General features: G+C 43.7%; 1 pseudogene; it reads left to right on the top strand.

Annotated features, from left to right (window-relative positions):
• Nucleotides 1–10,026, top strand: part of LOC101447733 (grpE protein homolog 1, mitochondrial pseudogene) — a 34,541-nt pseudogene extending 24,515 nt beyond the window's left edge.
• Nucleotides 10,027–17,690: the final 7,664 nt, after the last annotated feature.

Raw genomic sequence — 17,690 nt, forward strand, 5'->3', positions numbered from 1 at the left:
TGTGCGCCAGGCAGGAAGCCGGGGGGTCTTGGGCTGGCCTCTCCTCCTCCCCCGGCCCCATGCCAAGGAGGGAGCTCGGCTATTGCTGCCCTGACTGGTTGCTTTCCTGGCTTCCCGTTGGTTTCCACTGTGGACTGCCAGGCTGCACCTGTTAGCTTCCAGGGACTCAAGAGGGAGGCCCTTCTGTTTGGAGTTACTGGGGACTTCCTTTAAGCCTGGGAGTTTCCAACGGGACCTTGTGGCCAAGGTCTTGGCTGGCTTTTTGCCATACAGATTCCAGTTTTGTTGCCTTCCCTTGGGGGGTTTCCAGGCAGGGCCTCCTGCCAGGTTCTTGGCTGGGTTTCAGCTGTGATGGTCATGGCTTTGTCCTGATTGCCTTCCCTTGTTTCCTCTGTTACCTGCCTCACTTAGAAAGGGTAGAGCTGTGTGTCGAGCACCTGGCACACGGCAGGTGCTCAATGCAGGTTACGCGGCCCGTGGTCCCCTAGGAGGAGCTGTCACCGGCATTTGCCCGTGTTGGAATGTGGGTGTAAGCAGACAGGGCACTGGATGGTGGCTGTGCTTACCAGCTGTGTCACCCCCTCAATTTCCCTGTTTCTCAAAAGGTGCTAGTATATTAAGGCTGTTGTCAGGATTAAAGTGGGGAAATGATAGCCCATGCCTGTCACACAGTAGGAAATCGATCAATGGCATTTTTAAAAAATTCATTTTGTAAAAATATTGCATTCAAAAAATATGAGGTCCCATTCAACCCCACCACCCCCACCCCACCACTCCCCCCACCAGCAACACTCACTCCCATCATCATAACACATCCATTGCAATTGGTAAGCATATCTCTGGGCATCGCTGCACCTCATGGTCAATGGTCCACATCATAGCCCATACTCTCCCACGTTCCATCCAGTGGGCCCTGGGAGGATCTACAATGTCCAGTAATTGTCCCTGAAGCACCACCCAGGACAACTCCAAGTCCCGAAAACGCCCCTCCACATCTCATCTCTTCCTCCCATTCCCTGCACCCATCAGCCACCATGGCCACTTTTCCCACACCAATGCCACATTTTCTCTGTGGACCTTGGATTGGTTGTGTCCATTGCACCTCTATGTCAAGAGGAGGCTCAGATTCCACATGGATACTGGATGCGTCCTCCTGCTTTCAGTTGTAGGCACTCTAGGCTCCATGGTGTGGTGGTTGACATTCTCAACTCCATGTTAGCTGAGTGGGTTAAGTCCAATAAATCAGAGTGTAGGAGTTGAAGTCTGTTGAGGCTCAGGGCCTGGCTATCATATTGTCAGTCCAGAGATTCAAATCCCCTAGATATATCTTAAACCCCAGCTCCAACTAAAATTCCAGTAAAGTAGCATGAAAGCCTTGTGAAAAGAGATCCCATCTGTGTCCAGCTCAATCATGCAGAAACACCAGCTCCAAAGAAGGGCCAACTGACATGGCAGTGAACTCATCTGCCATGACCATAGAACCTGTGGGTCTCTTTAGCCCTCAAAAGAACCAATACCTGGGGTTGTATCTACTTTATCTGTCTCTGAGACTCTGCTCAGGTGTGCATAAGGGCAATCCTTCTGACATCCTCCAGACTCTTTTTTAGAGACTCATAGCCATATAAACTCATTTATCCTTTCCATTTCCCCCTTAATTTAGGTCAAACAGCATTTTTAACTCCTGTTATTATATGTAGACAGGGATATTCGGCTGGTCCGCGTTGAACCTTTAATTCAAGGTCATTTTCTAGTTGCATCATCAGCTGGTACTTGGTAGTGATCCCTCGATGCCAGGGAGGCTCATCCCCGGGTATCATGTCCCATGCTGGGGGGAATGCACTGCATCTACGTGCTGAGTTTGGCTTCGAGACTGGCCACATTTGAGTAACATGAAGGCTGTCAGGAGGAAACTCCTAGGCACAGTGCTGCTCTAGGCCTTGTTCTTATTTCAGGCATATAGGCTTACAAGCATAGTCATTAGTATCAGGGGCTCACTGTTGGACCCTCATTCCTTCCTGGTCCTTACCATTGCAACTGGGGGACTGCCGCTGCTCCCCTAGGGACCAGGACAGAGCACCCCCGGCCAGGAACCCAGTACCCCCCCAGCTGTAGTTTTTAATTGTTGCCACTGTGAGTATATCCAAACATTACCATGCACCCTGGACATATGCCCTGTATAACTCCCTGTCAACCATATATTACCTGTCAATAACATCCTATACCAGTATTCCTCCGTTGCCATTGTTGAACCACTCTGTGATCCAAAACTTCCTGAAAAGTGAAGCCCAATATAATGTCAGGATCCCTTACTAGTAAAATGGAATATAGCGATGGGTTTAAAGGTTAGATATAGAATACGTATTGATTTGGAAAAATTCTACATCCTATCTTTTTCTTTTCTTTTTTCCTAATTCGATCAATGGCATTTTTCCCATCCTGTCCTCCCGTTCAAGCTTCTCTGTAAAACATCCACCCTCCGGGGCTCCTCCCCCCGCCTCCCCCACGTGGCTGCATTCCTTGCGCTCTCCTGGCTATCCACTGCCCCTGCCTCTGCTCTGCACATCTGCCATTGCCCTGGGTGGACTTCAGCACCAGCCTTAGCAGTGAGGGGTGGACTGGAGGCTCCCCTGACTTCCCCTTTTTACAGCTGCCCTCACTGTTCAGTGTAACTTGACTTTACCTGTGAAAACAGTTCTGGAATTGGGACACAATTTTCCCCAAGCGCTGACCATTTGTCAGAGTGGCTCTAAGCTAAAAGACACTTTCACTTCCTCACCCTCAGCCCCTGGGCTTGCCTTGCAGAGGATAGCAGGATTTAACCCTCAAAGGAAAAATCTGGGTCAATCAGCCTAAGAGCAAACCCAAGAATAGTCTAATGACCTCAGTGTTCGGATCTTAAGAGGAAGGGACCCTGTGTCATAAGGAACAATCACAGCTAGTTCACTGCCATGGATCTGGCAGGCTTCAAGTGCAATCATTCATCAATGATTATAGATCTGTTTTGAAGAGGAAACTAGGGGCATATTTTAGGTCCATTTAAGCTGCATGTGATGCCACCACCAGGTATTTAATGAATCACCTTCAAGTGGATAAGAGTCAGGGGGCTAGAAAGATTCCCCAGGTGTTTTGCAAAGTAGGTTGAGAAATGCATGTATGTACCAGCAACTACACATCCCATGAAAAACTCCAGAAGTAAAGGAGTAAATGGCAGTGGAGTCTGTCAGATGATTAAGTGTAGTGTGAAGTGTTCTATTAGAAGTTTTGAACCATTCAACACATATTCACTTCACTTCAAACAAACCCAAATGGAAAACATCTGGAGGCACGCACGCACATACCCATGTACCAGCATTTTGTGAAACGCCTGTGTGTAAGTCACACGCTGTACTGGTGATTTGTCTTTGGCTCTCAACTCCATTCCCCTTCTCCGTGCTCTCCTCCATAGGGAGCTGGAAGTCTGCAAACTAACCTCCCAGTCTCCCTAGCCAAAATGTTTCTAATTAGGTTCTACCAATGGGAGACACTGAAGGAAGGCAGGTGGAAGGGAGAAGCCATTTTTCCCCCACTTTCAATAAAAGGGGCAGAAGGAGTGGGTGAATGTAGGTATCTGCTCGGGTGGCAGAATTACAACGGCTGTGGAGGCAGTGGTGCGCCTGCGGCCTCCGCAGCTCTGCGATCCTGGGCTGTGGCTCTGGAGGCAGTGGCATCAGCAATGGACAGTGGTCAGAGGGCGTTCAGCCCCCACGCTTCCTGAAAACTGTTCCCGTAACAGCAGAGGAGGAGTGGGTGCTCCAGCAGCCTCAGCAGTACAGCCACGGTGGAGTCTGGATAAAACCATTTTCCTTTTGCTTAGTCAGACTGGGGGGTGTTAATAGTTTCCTGCAGTTCCTAATCTCTGGGTGATCTCAGCTTCCCGTTTTGTCGCCTCTCTCTTCAACACATTTGTGACCAGTTTCCTTTGTTCACTTCCCTCTGTTTGAAATTCCTAGAGTGGTTTCTGTTTCACTGACTAGAGAGGGAAACCAAGTCTTTCCCCAATGCATTTAACAACAAAACTCAGCTCCTAGTCATGGGCCCCACAGCTCCGCCAGAGAAAAGAACGAACAGGACAGTACTCTAGAACAAAAGACTTTCCTTTGAGAGTTTCCTGTCCATAAACTTAGTCCATAATGGTGTTAATAATAGCCTTTCACCAAGTTCCTTTGTATGTTAGGTATGTCAAATACATTATTTCAGTTAATTATGATAATCATAGAAATTAGGTATTATGACTCCCATTTCATATATGAGCAATAAATATTCAATAATATTTATATTCATAAAATATTTCAATGGTCCTGGTAGATTGTATAGTGGCAACCTCCCTTTCTGGTATGCATACTTTTAATTTAATTTATTTTTTTCTTTATTGAGAAGTAGTAGGTTTACAGTACAGTCATGCATTAAAAAGGATTCCCATATACCACCTCTAGCATGCATACCTTTTGCCATAAATAATTTTAAAGCATACTTTGCTATTCCTCCCATCTAGAAGTGTGGCATATTTCCTCACTCCCAGGACTCTGAGAGTTACTGATCACTTTGTGCTCTCCTCTGGCCTATAGAATGTGCCAGAAGAGACATGTGCGTTCAGATCCCACATTTCAGGGCCTGGCACGCTCTGCCTGGGTCCTCTTGGAAAACTGTCCTGCAATGTCCCTGAATGAAGTAGGTCTAGCTTATCAGAGAGTGCAGGCCACGTGGAGAAGAAATGGAATTCCCCAGCAGGCAGCCAGCACCACCTTCCAAATGCGAGTGTGTCCACGGTGGACTTCCCAGTCCACATGCCTTTCACTGAATGAAGCTGCTTGTGAGTAAAGCAAAAGTAGAAGAGGAACGGCCCACTTAACCCACAGAATTATGAGAAATAACAAACTGCTGTTGTCATAGGTCACTAAATCTGTTAGACAGCAATATATAAGTGATAGCATGGCCATTTGTTGTTTTTAGTGTCAAGTATCAGTTCCACCTTCATTTGTTGACAGCTTCCCAAATTTCTTTTCTATTTGTTCATAAGTACACTGCCCTTAGTGAAGGGGCAGCTGAGTGATTCAAACTGGTCCAACTGGATACCCTGTCTCTGGAATCTGAATGCACTGGATCCTTTTGGGGAGAAATGACATCTTAATGAAAATGGTCTTCCTTTCATGAACACAGTATCTCTATGTAGGTCTTCTTAAATTTCTCTCAACAGTGTTTTATAGTTTTCAGTGTATGGGTCTTTTAGAGTTTCATCAGGATTATACTTAAGTGTTTATAGTTTTTGATTCTTTTATAAAAGTTATATTTCCTTTTTATTTCAATTTCCAATTGTTTGTTGCCATTATGTAGAAAATGCAATTGGTTTTTGCATACTGATTTTGTATGCTTCAACTTTGCTAAATTATTACTTCTAGTATAGATTTGTATGTGTGTATGTGTGCTCCATTGACTATTCTATATAGACAATCATATTGTCTGCAGATAAGGGCAGTATTACTTCTTCCTTTCTAATCTGGATGACTTTTACTTCTTTATCTTGCCTTATTGCACTGGCTAGAACCTACAATACAATGTTGAATAGAAGTGGTGAGAGCAGTCATTCTTGATGTTAGGGGGAAGGCTTTTACTTTTAGATGTTTTGTAGATGTTTTTTGTTAGATTCAGTTAGTCCTTTCTATTCTTCCTAGTTTGTTGAGATTTTTTAAAAAATCAGGAATGGATGTCGGGTTATATCAAATGCTTTTTGTACATTTATGGAGATGATCATATATTTTTCTTTTTTAGTTTGTTAATATGGTAAGTACATTGATTGAAATTTAAATGTTGAACCAAACCTTGAAGCCATGGGATAAATCTTACTTAATCATGATGGATTAGCTCCTTTATGTATTGTTTGATTTGATAGGCTAAAATTTTGTTTAGAACTTTTGCATCTATGTTCATGAGGGATATTTGTCTGAGTTTTCTCTTCTTGTAATTTTTGTTTGTTTGTTTTCTTTTGCTATCCAAATAATTTTGGCCTTATAGAAGGATTGAAACTATTTCCTTTCCTTCAATTTTTAGGGCAAGTTCATGTAGTATTGGTATCATTTCTTCCTTAAATGTTTAGTAGAAATCACCAGTGATGCCAGCCTAGCCTGGAATTTTATTTGTGGAATGGTTATATATATATAATTTTAAAATATATATTTTGATTACAGAAGTTATGGATTTAGAAAACAATCATGCACTTGTGAGAATTCTCATACAACACCACTTCACCAATGCACTGCACCCTTGTGGGATATTTGTTGCAGATTATGAGATAGCACCACCAAACTTTTACCATTAACCATGACCCATACATAGCATATATTTGGCATATTTTTTGTGGGTTGGTTTTTAATATTATTTATAACTGGTGTTATTTCCCTTCTTCCTGAAGGACTTTTTAAAACATTTCTTATAATGGGAGTCTGCTGGCGATTACAAAAGCAGAAAGAATTACATTTCAAAATATCATTATTTTACATTTATTTTTGGAAGATAATTTCACTGGGTATAGAATTCTAGGTTGATAGTTTTTTTCTCTATTATCTTTTTGCTTACATTTTTCTGACAAGATGTGATATCATCCTTGTTTTTGTTCCTCTGTTCATAATGTTTTCTTTTGTCTGTATTAATGGTTTTCAGAAATTTGATTATGATGTGCCTTGGTCAAGTTATCTTCATGCTTCTTGTGCTTGGGCCTTTTTGTGATTCTTGGATCTATAAGTTTATAGTTTTCATTAATTTAGAAAAGTTCAACCATTATTTGCTGAAATATTTTTTTGTACCACCTTCTCCCTTGTCTCTTTGAGGGACCCCAGTTACATGTTTATTGGCCACTTGAAATTGTCCCATAGCTCAATCAGGGTCTGTTCAATTTTTAAAATTAGGGAAGTGGATTTGGCTCAACTGATAGGGCATCTGCCTACCACATAGGAGGTCCAGGGTTCAAACCCAGGACCTCCTGACCCATGTGGTAAGCTGGCCCCTACACAAATACACAAGGAGTGCCGTGCCACACAGGGGTGCTCCCATACAGGGGCGCCCCACATGCAAGAAGTACACCCTGTAATGAGAGCCGCCCTTCACGAAAAAAGTGCAGCCTGCCCAGGAGTGGGGCTGCACACACAGAGAGCTGACACAGCAAGATGACGCAACAAAAAGAGACACAGATTCCTGGTGCTGCTGACAAAGAATACAAGCTGACACAGAAGAACACACAGCAAATGGATACAGAGAGCAGACAACTGGGGGGAGGGGAAGGAGAGAGAATTAAAATAATAAGTCTTAAAAAATTTTTTTAAATTATTTTTTTCTATTTGGGTTTAATTTTTTATAGTTTCTTTTGCTATGTCTTCAATTTCACTTTTTTCCTGCAGTGTCTAATCTGCCATTAGTCCTCTGAGTTGTTTTTTTTTTTTTTAATCCCAACAATGATATTTTCATCTCTAGAACTTCAATGTAGGTCTTTTCTAAATCACCTATGTTTCTACTTAACCTTTTGAACACATGAAGTGCAGATATAAGAAGTGTTTTCATGTCCTTTCTGTTCATTCTATCATCTGTGTCAGTCTGCTTTCTTTTAATTCATTGATTTTTCTCCTCATTATGGATCATGTTTTCCTGCACTTTCATAGTGGGTAAATTTTTGTTTGATGACAGACATTTGTGAACTTTATCTTGTTAGCTGTTGAATATATTTGTATTCTTGTAAATATGCTCCAGCTTTGTTCTGAGATATAGCAGAGGTTACTTGGAAATACTTAGGTCCTTTTAGTCTTAAAGTCTTGCTTTAAGATGTGTTAGATGGGACCAGAGCAGTGGTCAGCATAGGGCTAATAATTTCCAGTTCCCCACTGTTGAGGCAAGACCCTTCTGTATCCCCTAGCCATTGCTCCATGGACTGTGATGACTGGCTGGGGGAACAGCCACTACAGTATTTCCAGCTAGGTGCAGGTGTTGGGTACTGTTCTTTGTAATCCTTTCAGGTGGTTCTTTGGGCCTCAGGCATTTCCCTCTCATGCATTCACAAACCAGAACTCAGAAAAATACTCAAGCCGGACCCTCTGTAGAACTCTGGAACTCTGTTGTGCAGCTTTTTCCTTTCTGGTGATCTATTTGTGAATTCCAGCTGCTTTTATTTCTTTGACTCTTAGCTCTATCTCTTCAGGTCAGGGAGGCCACTGGGCTCCACCTGGGTTTTCCCCTGTCCCACTGACTTTAGCCTCGAATTCTCTCAATGTAGTAAACTTGGGAAAACATGGGATCATATCATTTGTTTCCTATGTCTAAGGGATCATTTTCTTTATTGCCTTATGTTTAGTAGCTTGAAAACTGAGTGACAGCAGCAGGTGGCAGGCAGTCTTGGTGGCTCAGTGGGTGAGATTGTGTAGCTCAGCATCCTGGCTTTGTCATGGTCTTTCAGGCCCTCTCTCTGGTGGTTGTGCACAGCTACAAAACAGAAGCACAGTGGCCAGAACTTGGGAGAGGACGCAGGTCAGAATGAACAGGAGACAGACACCCCCTCTCCAGAGAAGATGCTCATGGAGGAGAAGGCCAAGGTAGAAAAGGACCAAAAAGACACCATGGGAAAATATCTGTGAGCTTTGGCAAGTACTGAAAACTTATGTCAGAGAAGCCAAAAATTGTGGAAGAGGCACAATTATATGGCATTCTCCAAAATTATGTGGGCTTCTGCAAGGACTTGTTCGAGTTTGCAGACATTTTGGAGAAGGCAACCTAGTGTGTCCCAAAAGAAGAAATTAAAGATGATAACCCTCACCTGAAGAACCTCAATGAGAGTCTTGTAATGACTGAAGCCCAGATCCAAAAGGTGTGCACAAAGTGCAGCTTGCTCAAGGTGAACCCGTGGGAGCCAGATTTGACCCTTATGAACATGAGGCCTTGCTCCACACACTGGTCAAGGGGAAAGAGCCGGGCATGGTGGCACTAGCCAACAAGGGGGTACCAGCTGCAAGGGCTCACCCTGAGACCTATCCTGGTTGGGGTGGTCAAGGAAGCTTAGTGCCTCTTCGGGTTTGGGTTTTTTCTTAATCACTTGCTATATATCTTGAAAGGCTGGTTCATCTTTTCTTATCTATGAATGCATTTGACCTCTTCCCAAACCTTGTTGGAAAATTCAAGTAACCACTGGCTCAATAGAAAATTAAACTGGTCTTAAAATTACATTGTATGGTGAGTTTTATTTCTGGAGGTCTGTTCATTGAGTTTCTGGTACCACATGACTAGTAGTTCCGCATATTTAAAGAAGAGAGCATACAGGACACAATTGGACTTTTAGAGTGTCTTCCATAATTTTATCTGCTCAAACTCTGGAGAACCTAAAAGTTTTTAAAATTTAAAAAAAAATTTTTAAGCATTTATTTTAAATGAACAAAACATCTTTGAGAATAAATAGCTCGATAACTGTTATTTAATATATTTTGCTCGTTTTTGTTATTTTTTTTTTCTGAGCAGGAGGGTAAATCCATTCTATGTTACGCCATCTTGGATGGACGTGGAAGACTCCCCAACTGCAGAATTTATTGTGGTATTTCGGCTGGTATTACTGGGTCTGACATTCTCCGCTATGGCAGATCAAAAACCATCTGAGTGTTTAAGAATTATGGAGAGAAATGTGGGTGTTGGAACTGGTTGCTTAGGCTGAATATACTCCCGCAGTCCACTTCCACTGACGAGCCTCTGAAGGAACCGTGCCCTAAGCCTGACAACCGTCGCCTGATAAATAAGGCTGGTCCAAGGCCCAGCATAGAAAAAAAAGGCCTTCACCATCACACAGGGGGCAGGTTCTGACCAAGAATCCACACCAGGGAACAAGCAGGAGAGGAGAGAGGATTCTGCTAAGTCTGGAGCCCACTGCAGGTCCGGACCCCCAAGCTGGGCTCTGGCTAGGAACAATAAAAGGTAAAAATGAAAGTGTTATATTATTTGTAATTAACTTTAAAATACTTTGGCATAAGAAGGATGAAATCTATCTCTGGGTTTTTAATTCCTACCCCAGAGACAGTTAATACTGAAGAATGCTATTCAGGAATGAGTAGACTCTCAGGAATGGTTGTTGGAATTTGAAAGACTATTAGGAAGCTCCTGCTTCAGGTACAAGTACTTCCTCTATCTTCATCTCCGATCGCACTGTTCTTTGGCATAATGGATTTCAGAAGTGATTTCCAATGTTGAAATACGACGTGTTCGATAGATTGGCTGGCAATACTGTATCTGGCACTCCTGCCCTTGCGTAAATAGGCTCGAAGACCTAGCCAGCCTGAGCGATGGCGTGTCCTTCAGAATGCTGCCTCGGGCTCAGGACTTGAAGCGGGACCCACATCTGCAGCTTCTAGGAGGCTCCTTGCGTCTGACCCTAGACACGTAGCTGAATCTTGCTTTGAGAATATTGTCACATCTGTCTTAAGTGAGTCTGTTATGCAAGGTATTTGTCAGAGTGCCTGGAAGGATAGAGAACTGGCACTTCACTGAGCTTACAGAACTGGCTGGGCAAGCTTTTTGAGCCTGCTGGCTGCTGAATGCTTATTTTGTGGCTGAATTCTGCCTGAGGCTTGCTTCACTGGAATGTGCTCCCTGACAATGAAGCTGAGGACAGGAAACGTACAGGCCTCACTGACCTCTGTTGGAGGCTGCCAGATGCACACAAGCCCCACCGCGACTGCTTGTGTCTCTTAATGCAGGTATGTTCTTAGGCGCTTGGAGACGTGTGACGCCTGAATCCCCTGTGAAGGACCCTTGTTGTAGTAGAAGTCGTCTTTACTACAGTTTTGTGACCAATTGCATTTCTGGTCTTTTATGGTTAAACCCATTTTACAGTGTGCTATCTCGGTTTTTACTGGAAGGATTATGAAAGTAACCATGTGGTATCGAGCTAGAGATAAATGAAGAGTCCCCTGCCATTCCAGAACATTTTTTTTTAATGTTTGTAAATGTGTTTATATATTAATAAGTGTTCCCGGGAAACGGACTTTGGCCCAGTGGTTAGGGCGTCCGTCTACCACATGGGAGGCCCGCGGTTCAAGCCCCGGGCCTCCTTGACCCGTGTGGAGCTGGCCATGCGCAGTGCTGATGCGCGCAAGGAGTGCCGCGCCACGCAGGGTGTCCCCCGCGTAGGGGAGCCCCACGCGCAAGGAGTGCACCCATGAGGAGAGCCGCCCAGCGCGAAGGAGGGAGCAGCCTGCCCAGGAATGGCGCCGCCCACACTTCCCGTGCCGCTGCCGACAACAGAAGTGGACAAAGAAACAAGACGCAGCAAAAAGACACAGAAAACAGACAACCGGGGGAGGGGAGGGGAAATAAATAAATAAAAATAAATCTTTAAAAAAAATAAAAATAAAAATAAATAAGTGTTCTCTTTAATTCCAAAAGAAAGGCACAGAACACCTCCCTAACGCCAATTTATTTTTGTCTTGAGGCTACCTTGTTGGTTTGTTCCTTAAATCTCCACGCAGCTTGGTGCCCTGCTCTTCTCTGCTCCCTTCTCCCGTTTTTTGTATCATGCCCCCAAGCATTAAGTGACCATACTTCTGTGTCATGCACTTTTTTTTTTTTTTTGGTAAGTAAGAAAATGCCTACTTCTCACTACTAACTACACTGTTAAATTCCTTTGAGGCACTCCAAGAATAAAATAAATAAGAAAATCAGGAGGCCTTAGATGCACTAGAATTCCAGTATTTCCATTTAAAGCTTAAAATTAACAACATACTCAAGTGAAAGCCAAAGCATGATTATGGGATGGGCTGTCACCAACGTGATCTGCATGATGTTTAAGATTTAAAAAAATTTTTAAATTTATTTCTCCCCTCTTCCCGCCCCCAGCCCCAGTTGTCTGCTCTCTGTGTCCATTCGCTGTGTGTTCTTCTGTTTCTGCTGGTATTCTTGTCAGCGGCATGGGGAATCTGTGTCTCATTTTGCTGTGTCATCTTGCGCGTCAGCTCTCTGTTTGTGCAGCCCTACTCCTGGGCAGGCTGCACTTTTTTCGCATGGGGCAGCTCTCCTTACAGGGCGCACTCCTTGCACATTAGGCCTTGCACGTGGCAGGGCACTCCTTGCGCACATCAGCACTGCGCATGGGCCAGCTGCACACGGGTCAAGGAGGCCCGGGGTTTGAACCTTGGACCTCCCACGTGGTAGGCAGATGCTCTATCCATTGAGCCAAATCTGCTTCCCATGCATGATGTTTTTTTAGAGCAGCCAAATCACTGTCTTTGTTAATTTGTCAATGTGAAACTTTCATTTTCCCAATAGACACTCATAAATGCCATCTAAATGTGTGTGTGTTTGTGTAATGTGTATCATAGCAAACAGTATGGGAAGCTGAGAGTTCCATGCCATTACAATGAAAAGTCATGTTGAAAAGCTACCATCAACATTTTTTTTTCACCTGGGGTCTCTAACTAAGCTTTGTGACCACTCTATGAGAACAAAACCAACATAAAGAAACTGTCACCAACATAAAGAAATTACTTTATGATTCCATAGAATCACTTAATGATTACTTACTTAATGATTCCATAGAGACAGCAAACAGGGTTTTGGAGAAGAGCTTTTTTTGTTGTTGGTGACAAAATAACACCTCCTTAGGAAAGCAGTTACCTCTTCTTTAAAGACCTGGGATGGGGCAGGGGAAGGGTGGGTGACTGCCCAATTGGGATTTATGCTAATGGGATGTACATGAGTTGTACTTATAAGGCCTTAGGCTTACCTGGCTGGTAGAGTCACTATTCGGGAAAGGTAAGAAGACTTTCTGGATGAATCAACACACAGTGATCATTCCTTTAAAAAAGCAAAAACAAAAACTCATAATATCGGGAAGCAGATTTGGCTCAACGGATAGAGCGTTCACCTATCACATGGAAGGTCCAGGGTTTAAACCTACAGCCTCCTGACCCGTGTGGAGCTGGCCCACGCATAGCGCTGATGCGCGCAAGAAGTGCCGTGCCACGCAGGGGTGTCCCCTGCGTAGGGGAGCCCCACACACAAGGAGTGCACCCTGTAAGGAGAGCTGCCCAGCGCGAAAAAAGTACAGCCTGCCCAGGAGAGGCACCACACACATTCTCCGGAAAGCTGATGAAGCAAGATGACACAATAAAACGAGACACAGATTCCGGGTGCTGCTAACAAGAATACAAGCAGGCACAGAAGAACACACAGTTAATGGACACAGAGAGCAGACAACTGGGGGAGGGGGGAAGGGGAAAGGAATAAATAAAAATAAATAAATCCTTAAAAACAGAACAAAACAAAAAACTCAACATTTTTCATTAGGTTTGACGTAGTAAAAAGATTGCTGGATTTTTAGAAGCCCTTTATCTAGTTACCTATTATGAACCTAGGACTTTGCTTTGTAAAGTCAGATAGCATCTCCCACATCACAGAGCTGTTTAATCAGAGGAGTAAAGGAAAGTGCCTGGGCCGATAGATGCTGGAACTTAGAGGTGCTCTATAAATGTCAGGTTCTTCCTTAGTCTTATCTTTAAATAAATAATATAGAGTTGTACCCTGTGTATAGCTCTTATTTATTTTTTGTGTTTGACTCTCCAAGCAAATTATAAAATCCTTGAGGAAAGGTATATTTTATTATCCTTTTTTGAAAGATCAATAGCCAATAAGCATAAAGACATTTATGTATAGAATTGATGCTTATTAAATCTTTGTCAAATGAAGGCCACTGGCTTTTAAAATGTATGTATATTACAATGCTAATATTTTGTAGCTTCCTTTTATCTCCAGAGACAGCCTGTAGTTACCCTATGACTCAACGAAGAAAGTCCCGCACTGTAATGAAGACGGGACCCTGGGCTGAAGTGAGGAATTCAGAGAGGAAGGGAGAAATCCCCTCTCCACGTTTCAGGGCTTGGAGAGTCCCTTTGTACACTAGGACAGAAACTGAGGACACATTTGTTTGTTTGTTTTTACTTTGCTTGTCCATTGAGGAATTTTTTGGTATGTATGTATTACATCCCTGAAAAGAATCCTAAGGCTGTCCCTCCTGCGTGTTTTACATCTTGCTTCTTTGTGGTTCATGATGCCAGCTGTGGTTATAAGTACAAAGAAACCAAAGTGATGGACTAGGAACTGATTATTCTGCCATTTTTCTAGACGTTTGAGTCCTGCATCAGATCTGAGCTAATAGTTCCACACTTGTTTAACCTGGCTGTGAGCTTCACAACAGTTTCAATCTCTATGATCATCAGTGACGTCAAATTCACCAACTTAACCATACTTCAGCATCCTCGTTAGAAACCAGAAGATGACCTTGGAGAATGGCCTGTGAAGAACTTAGCATTTGTCTCTCTTCTCAGCATTGTTTATATGCACCATTAGGGCTGCAAGGAAAGACGGAAAAAAGCTACAAATATTGTTTTATTTCTACCACTGAATCAAAACTTAGGCTCTCACGTTTAATACTCTGGCACCTGTGCAGGAAAAGAGAGGAGAGAAGAATTCACGTTCTTCAGGTGTTCAAGATCCCTTTCAAGATTCGTTAGACGCCCTGTGGCTGTGCTTGCAAAGATACGTACAGTACACAGTTTGTACACACGTGTACAGTACACAGGGTGACTCCTGGAGATTGGCTAGAGAAACAAACAATGTAATATACACTTTTTAAGGTCCAAGTAGTTGACCTTGAGTCTGGCAAAACATTCCCCCTTGTGGGTTCGCCTAGGACCACGTAAGGTCAGGACAGCAGGATGTAGCAGCCCGAGGTCACTGTCGTCAGGGGCATCTGCTCAGCTTGGCTTTGACCAGCTGGTTACTCAGAGTGGAACCAACTTTTTTTTTTTAAGATTTATTTATTTCTCTCCCCTCTCCCCTCTCCCCCCACCCCAGTTGTCTGTTCTCTGTGTCTGTTTGCTGTGTGTTTTTCTTTGTCCGCTCCTGTTGTTGTCAGGGGCACTGGGAATCCGTGTTTCCTTTTGTTGCGTCATCTTGCTGTGTCAGCTCTCCATGTGTGCGGCGCCATTCCTGGGCAGGCTGCACTTTCTTTCACGCTGGGCGGCTCTCCTTACGGGGCGCACTCCTTGCGCGTGGGGCTCCCCTATGCGGGGGACACCCCTGCATGGCACGGCACTCCTTGCGCGCATCAGCACTGCACATGGGCCAGCTGCACACAGGTCAAGGAGGCCCGGGGTTTGAACCGCGGACCTCCCATATGGTAGACGGACGCCCTAACCACTGGGCCAAGTCCGCTTCCCAGAACCAACTTTTTTAAGTCGAAGAAATTGGAGATTTATTCTTGTTCATAGAGGCATGGGCTTTTATCTCCTATTCTCTTTATTTATTTGTTTATTTTTCTTTTAAAGATTAAAAAAAAAAATTTCTCTCCCCTTTTCCACGCATCCCCCCCCCCAGTTGTCTGCTCTCTGTGTCCATTCACTGTGTGTTCTTCTATCCACTTCTATTCTTGTCAGCGGCACCGGAATCTGTGTTTCTTTTTGCTGCGTCATCTTGTTGTGTCAGCTCTCCGTGTGTGTGGCACCATTCCTGGGCAGGCTGCACTTTTTTTGCGCTGGGTGGCTCTCCTTACGGGGTGCACCCCTTGCACGTGGGGCTCCCCTATATGGGGGACACCCCTCCGTGGCAGGGCACTCATTGCGCGCATCAGCACTGCGCATGGGCCAGCTCTGCACAGGTCAAGGAGGCCCACGGTTTGAACCATGGACTTCCCATGTGGTAGGCAGATGCCCTATCTGTTGGGCCAAATCCACTTCCCTCTTATTCTCTTTATTTTTTTAAATTTTTTATTTTTTTTTAAAGATTTATTTATTTACTTCTCTTTCTCACCTTCCCTCCCACCCCCCCGCCCCTGTTGTCTGTTCTCTGTGTCCATTTGCTGCGTCTTCTCCTTTGTTCGCTTCTGTTGTTGTCAGCGGCATGGGAATCTGTGTTTCTTTTGGTTGCATCATCTTGCTGTGTCAGCTCTCCGTGTGTGAGGCACCATTCCTAGGTAGGCTGCACTTTCTTTGGTGCTGGGCAGCTCTCCTTAAGGGGCGCACTCCTTGTGCGTGGGGCTCCCCTATGCAGGGGACACCCCTGCGTGGCAGGGCACTCCTTGCGCGCATCAGCACTGCACATGGGCCAGCTCCACATGGGTCAAGAAGGCCCGGGGTTTGAACCGCGGACCTCCCATGTGGTAGGCGTGGTAGGCGGATGCCCTAACCACTGGGCCAAGTCCGCTTCCCATCTTATTCTCTTTAATGTAACTTCCTTCCTTCACTGAAAACGAGGTTGGAAAAGTATTTTGATGTTTAAATATTTCAATGAGACCAAACCCTTGTAGTTGGGAAGCTCCTAATATTTCTCAGTGTCTTTCCACGTTTCAAGAATCAATCTTCTTTCTCCATTTACTCCGTCATCCCATTTAAACATAGTTCTCTGTCACCTCAGTTGTTTCTTGTCTTGGATCTACTGATCTACCAAACCCAGGGGTTTGGTAAATGATTTTCAGTTCGGCGGCAGTCAACCATTCATTTATTCACTTATTCAATAATCTAACATTTGCTGAGCTCCTACTATAATCCAGGGTTGCAGTAAGTGAGTTTTATAGATGAGCAAACTGAAACCGAGAAGATAAATAGCTTGCCCAATGCCAACAGTTGCTAAGAGACAGAGCTGCGATTTGATAGAAGATCCTCAAACTTTAAGCCCCATGCCTTTTATTAAGCACATCAAATTTCAACATCTATGGATTTCATTTAGTTTATAAATGGACTTTCCAAGCTAATCAACCCAATTGACTTCCAGTGTTAACTCCTACCTATCTTTGTCTTTTCTTCTCTAGGTCAAAATACTCTCAATATGTTTAAGACCAGAAATTGGGAACATCTATTCAGAGTGGGTCAAGGCTTAATTGCAAGATCCTCTGTATTTTTAATGATACCCAAGAAGCATGACTCTGCAAGCACTTATTTGGTATTTAGTACATTTCACTTCCACTGTTATTTATCTCTCCAGCAAGAGAATACACTACTTAAGGGGAGGAGAAGTAGCTTGTACCTTTCTGTTTCTTTAGTTTTGTGCTTGTTGTGCGCTCTCTTAAAAGTTATGCTCTCTTTAGCACCCAAGATATGTCATGTGGTTTACATCCAGTCTCCCCAGAATACCTCATAATCTCTATTTAACAGATGAAGAAATTGAGGCTCTGAGTGGTTAATCAGCTTACTGAAATCATTCTGCAAATACACAGCCAAGGGTCCAGGATTTGTCCTTACATCTGTTAACAGCAAAATCCATACGTGCTTCTTTTTACCACACTAAATGTCTTCTGAACATAAGTTAATGGGTGACCTTGAATCAAGTTCAAACCCTGTACAGTCATCTGGGCAAAAGTCTCCCCTCTCCCATCTTTTGTGAAATGTGTAATCGGTGCTATTTAAAAGATCTTTCTTTGCAGAGAAAATCTTTAAGGGATGTTCTGCCTCATGAAACTTGGAAGGCAAACTTGATTTGAGTAGTTAGAAAGAGCATAGACATTTGGTAAGCATACTAGCTTCAGAGTCGTTTTGTGGACATCTCAGCTTTGAAAGACAATGGAATACAAGGAAGCAGGCAAGAAGGGAGATTAGGGTTCTGCATTTAAGCAAATCTGCTTTATTTGCACTATCTGAAATAAGACA

This window comes from Dasypus novemcinctus, chromosome 1 (assembly GCF_030445035.2).
Source record: "Dasypus novemcinctus isolate mDasNov1 chromosome 1, mDasNov1.1.hap2, whole genome shotgun sequence".
Classification (NCBI taxonomy): Eukaryota; Metazoa; Chordata; class Mammalia; order Cingulata; family Dasypodidae; genus Dasypus; species Dasypus novemcinctus.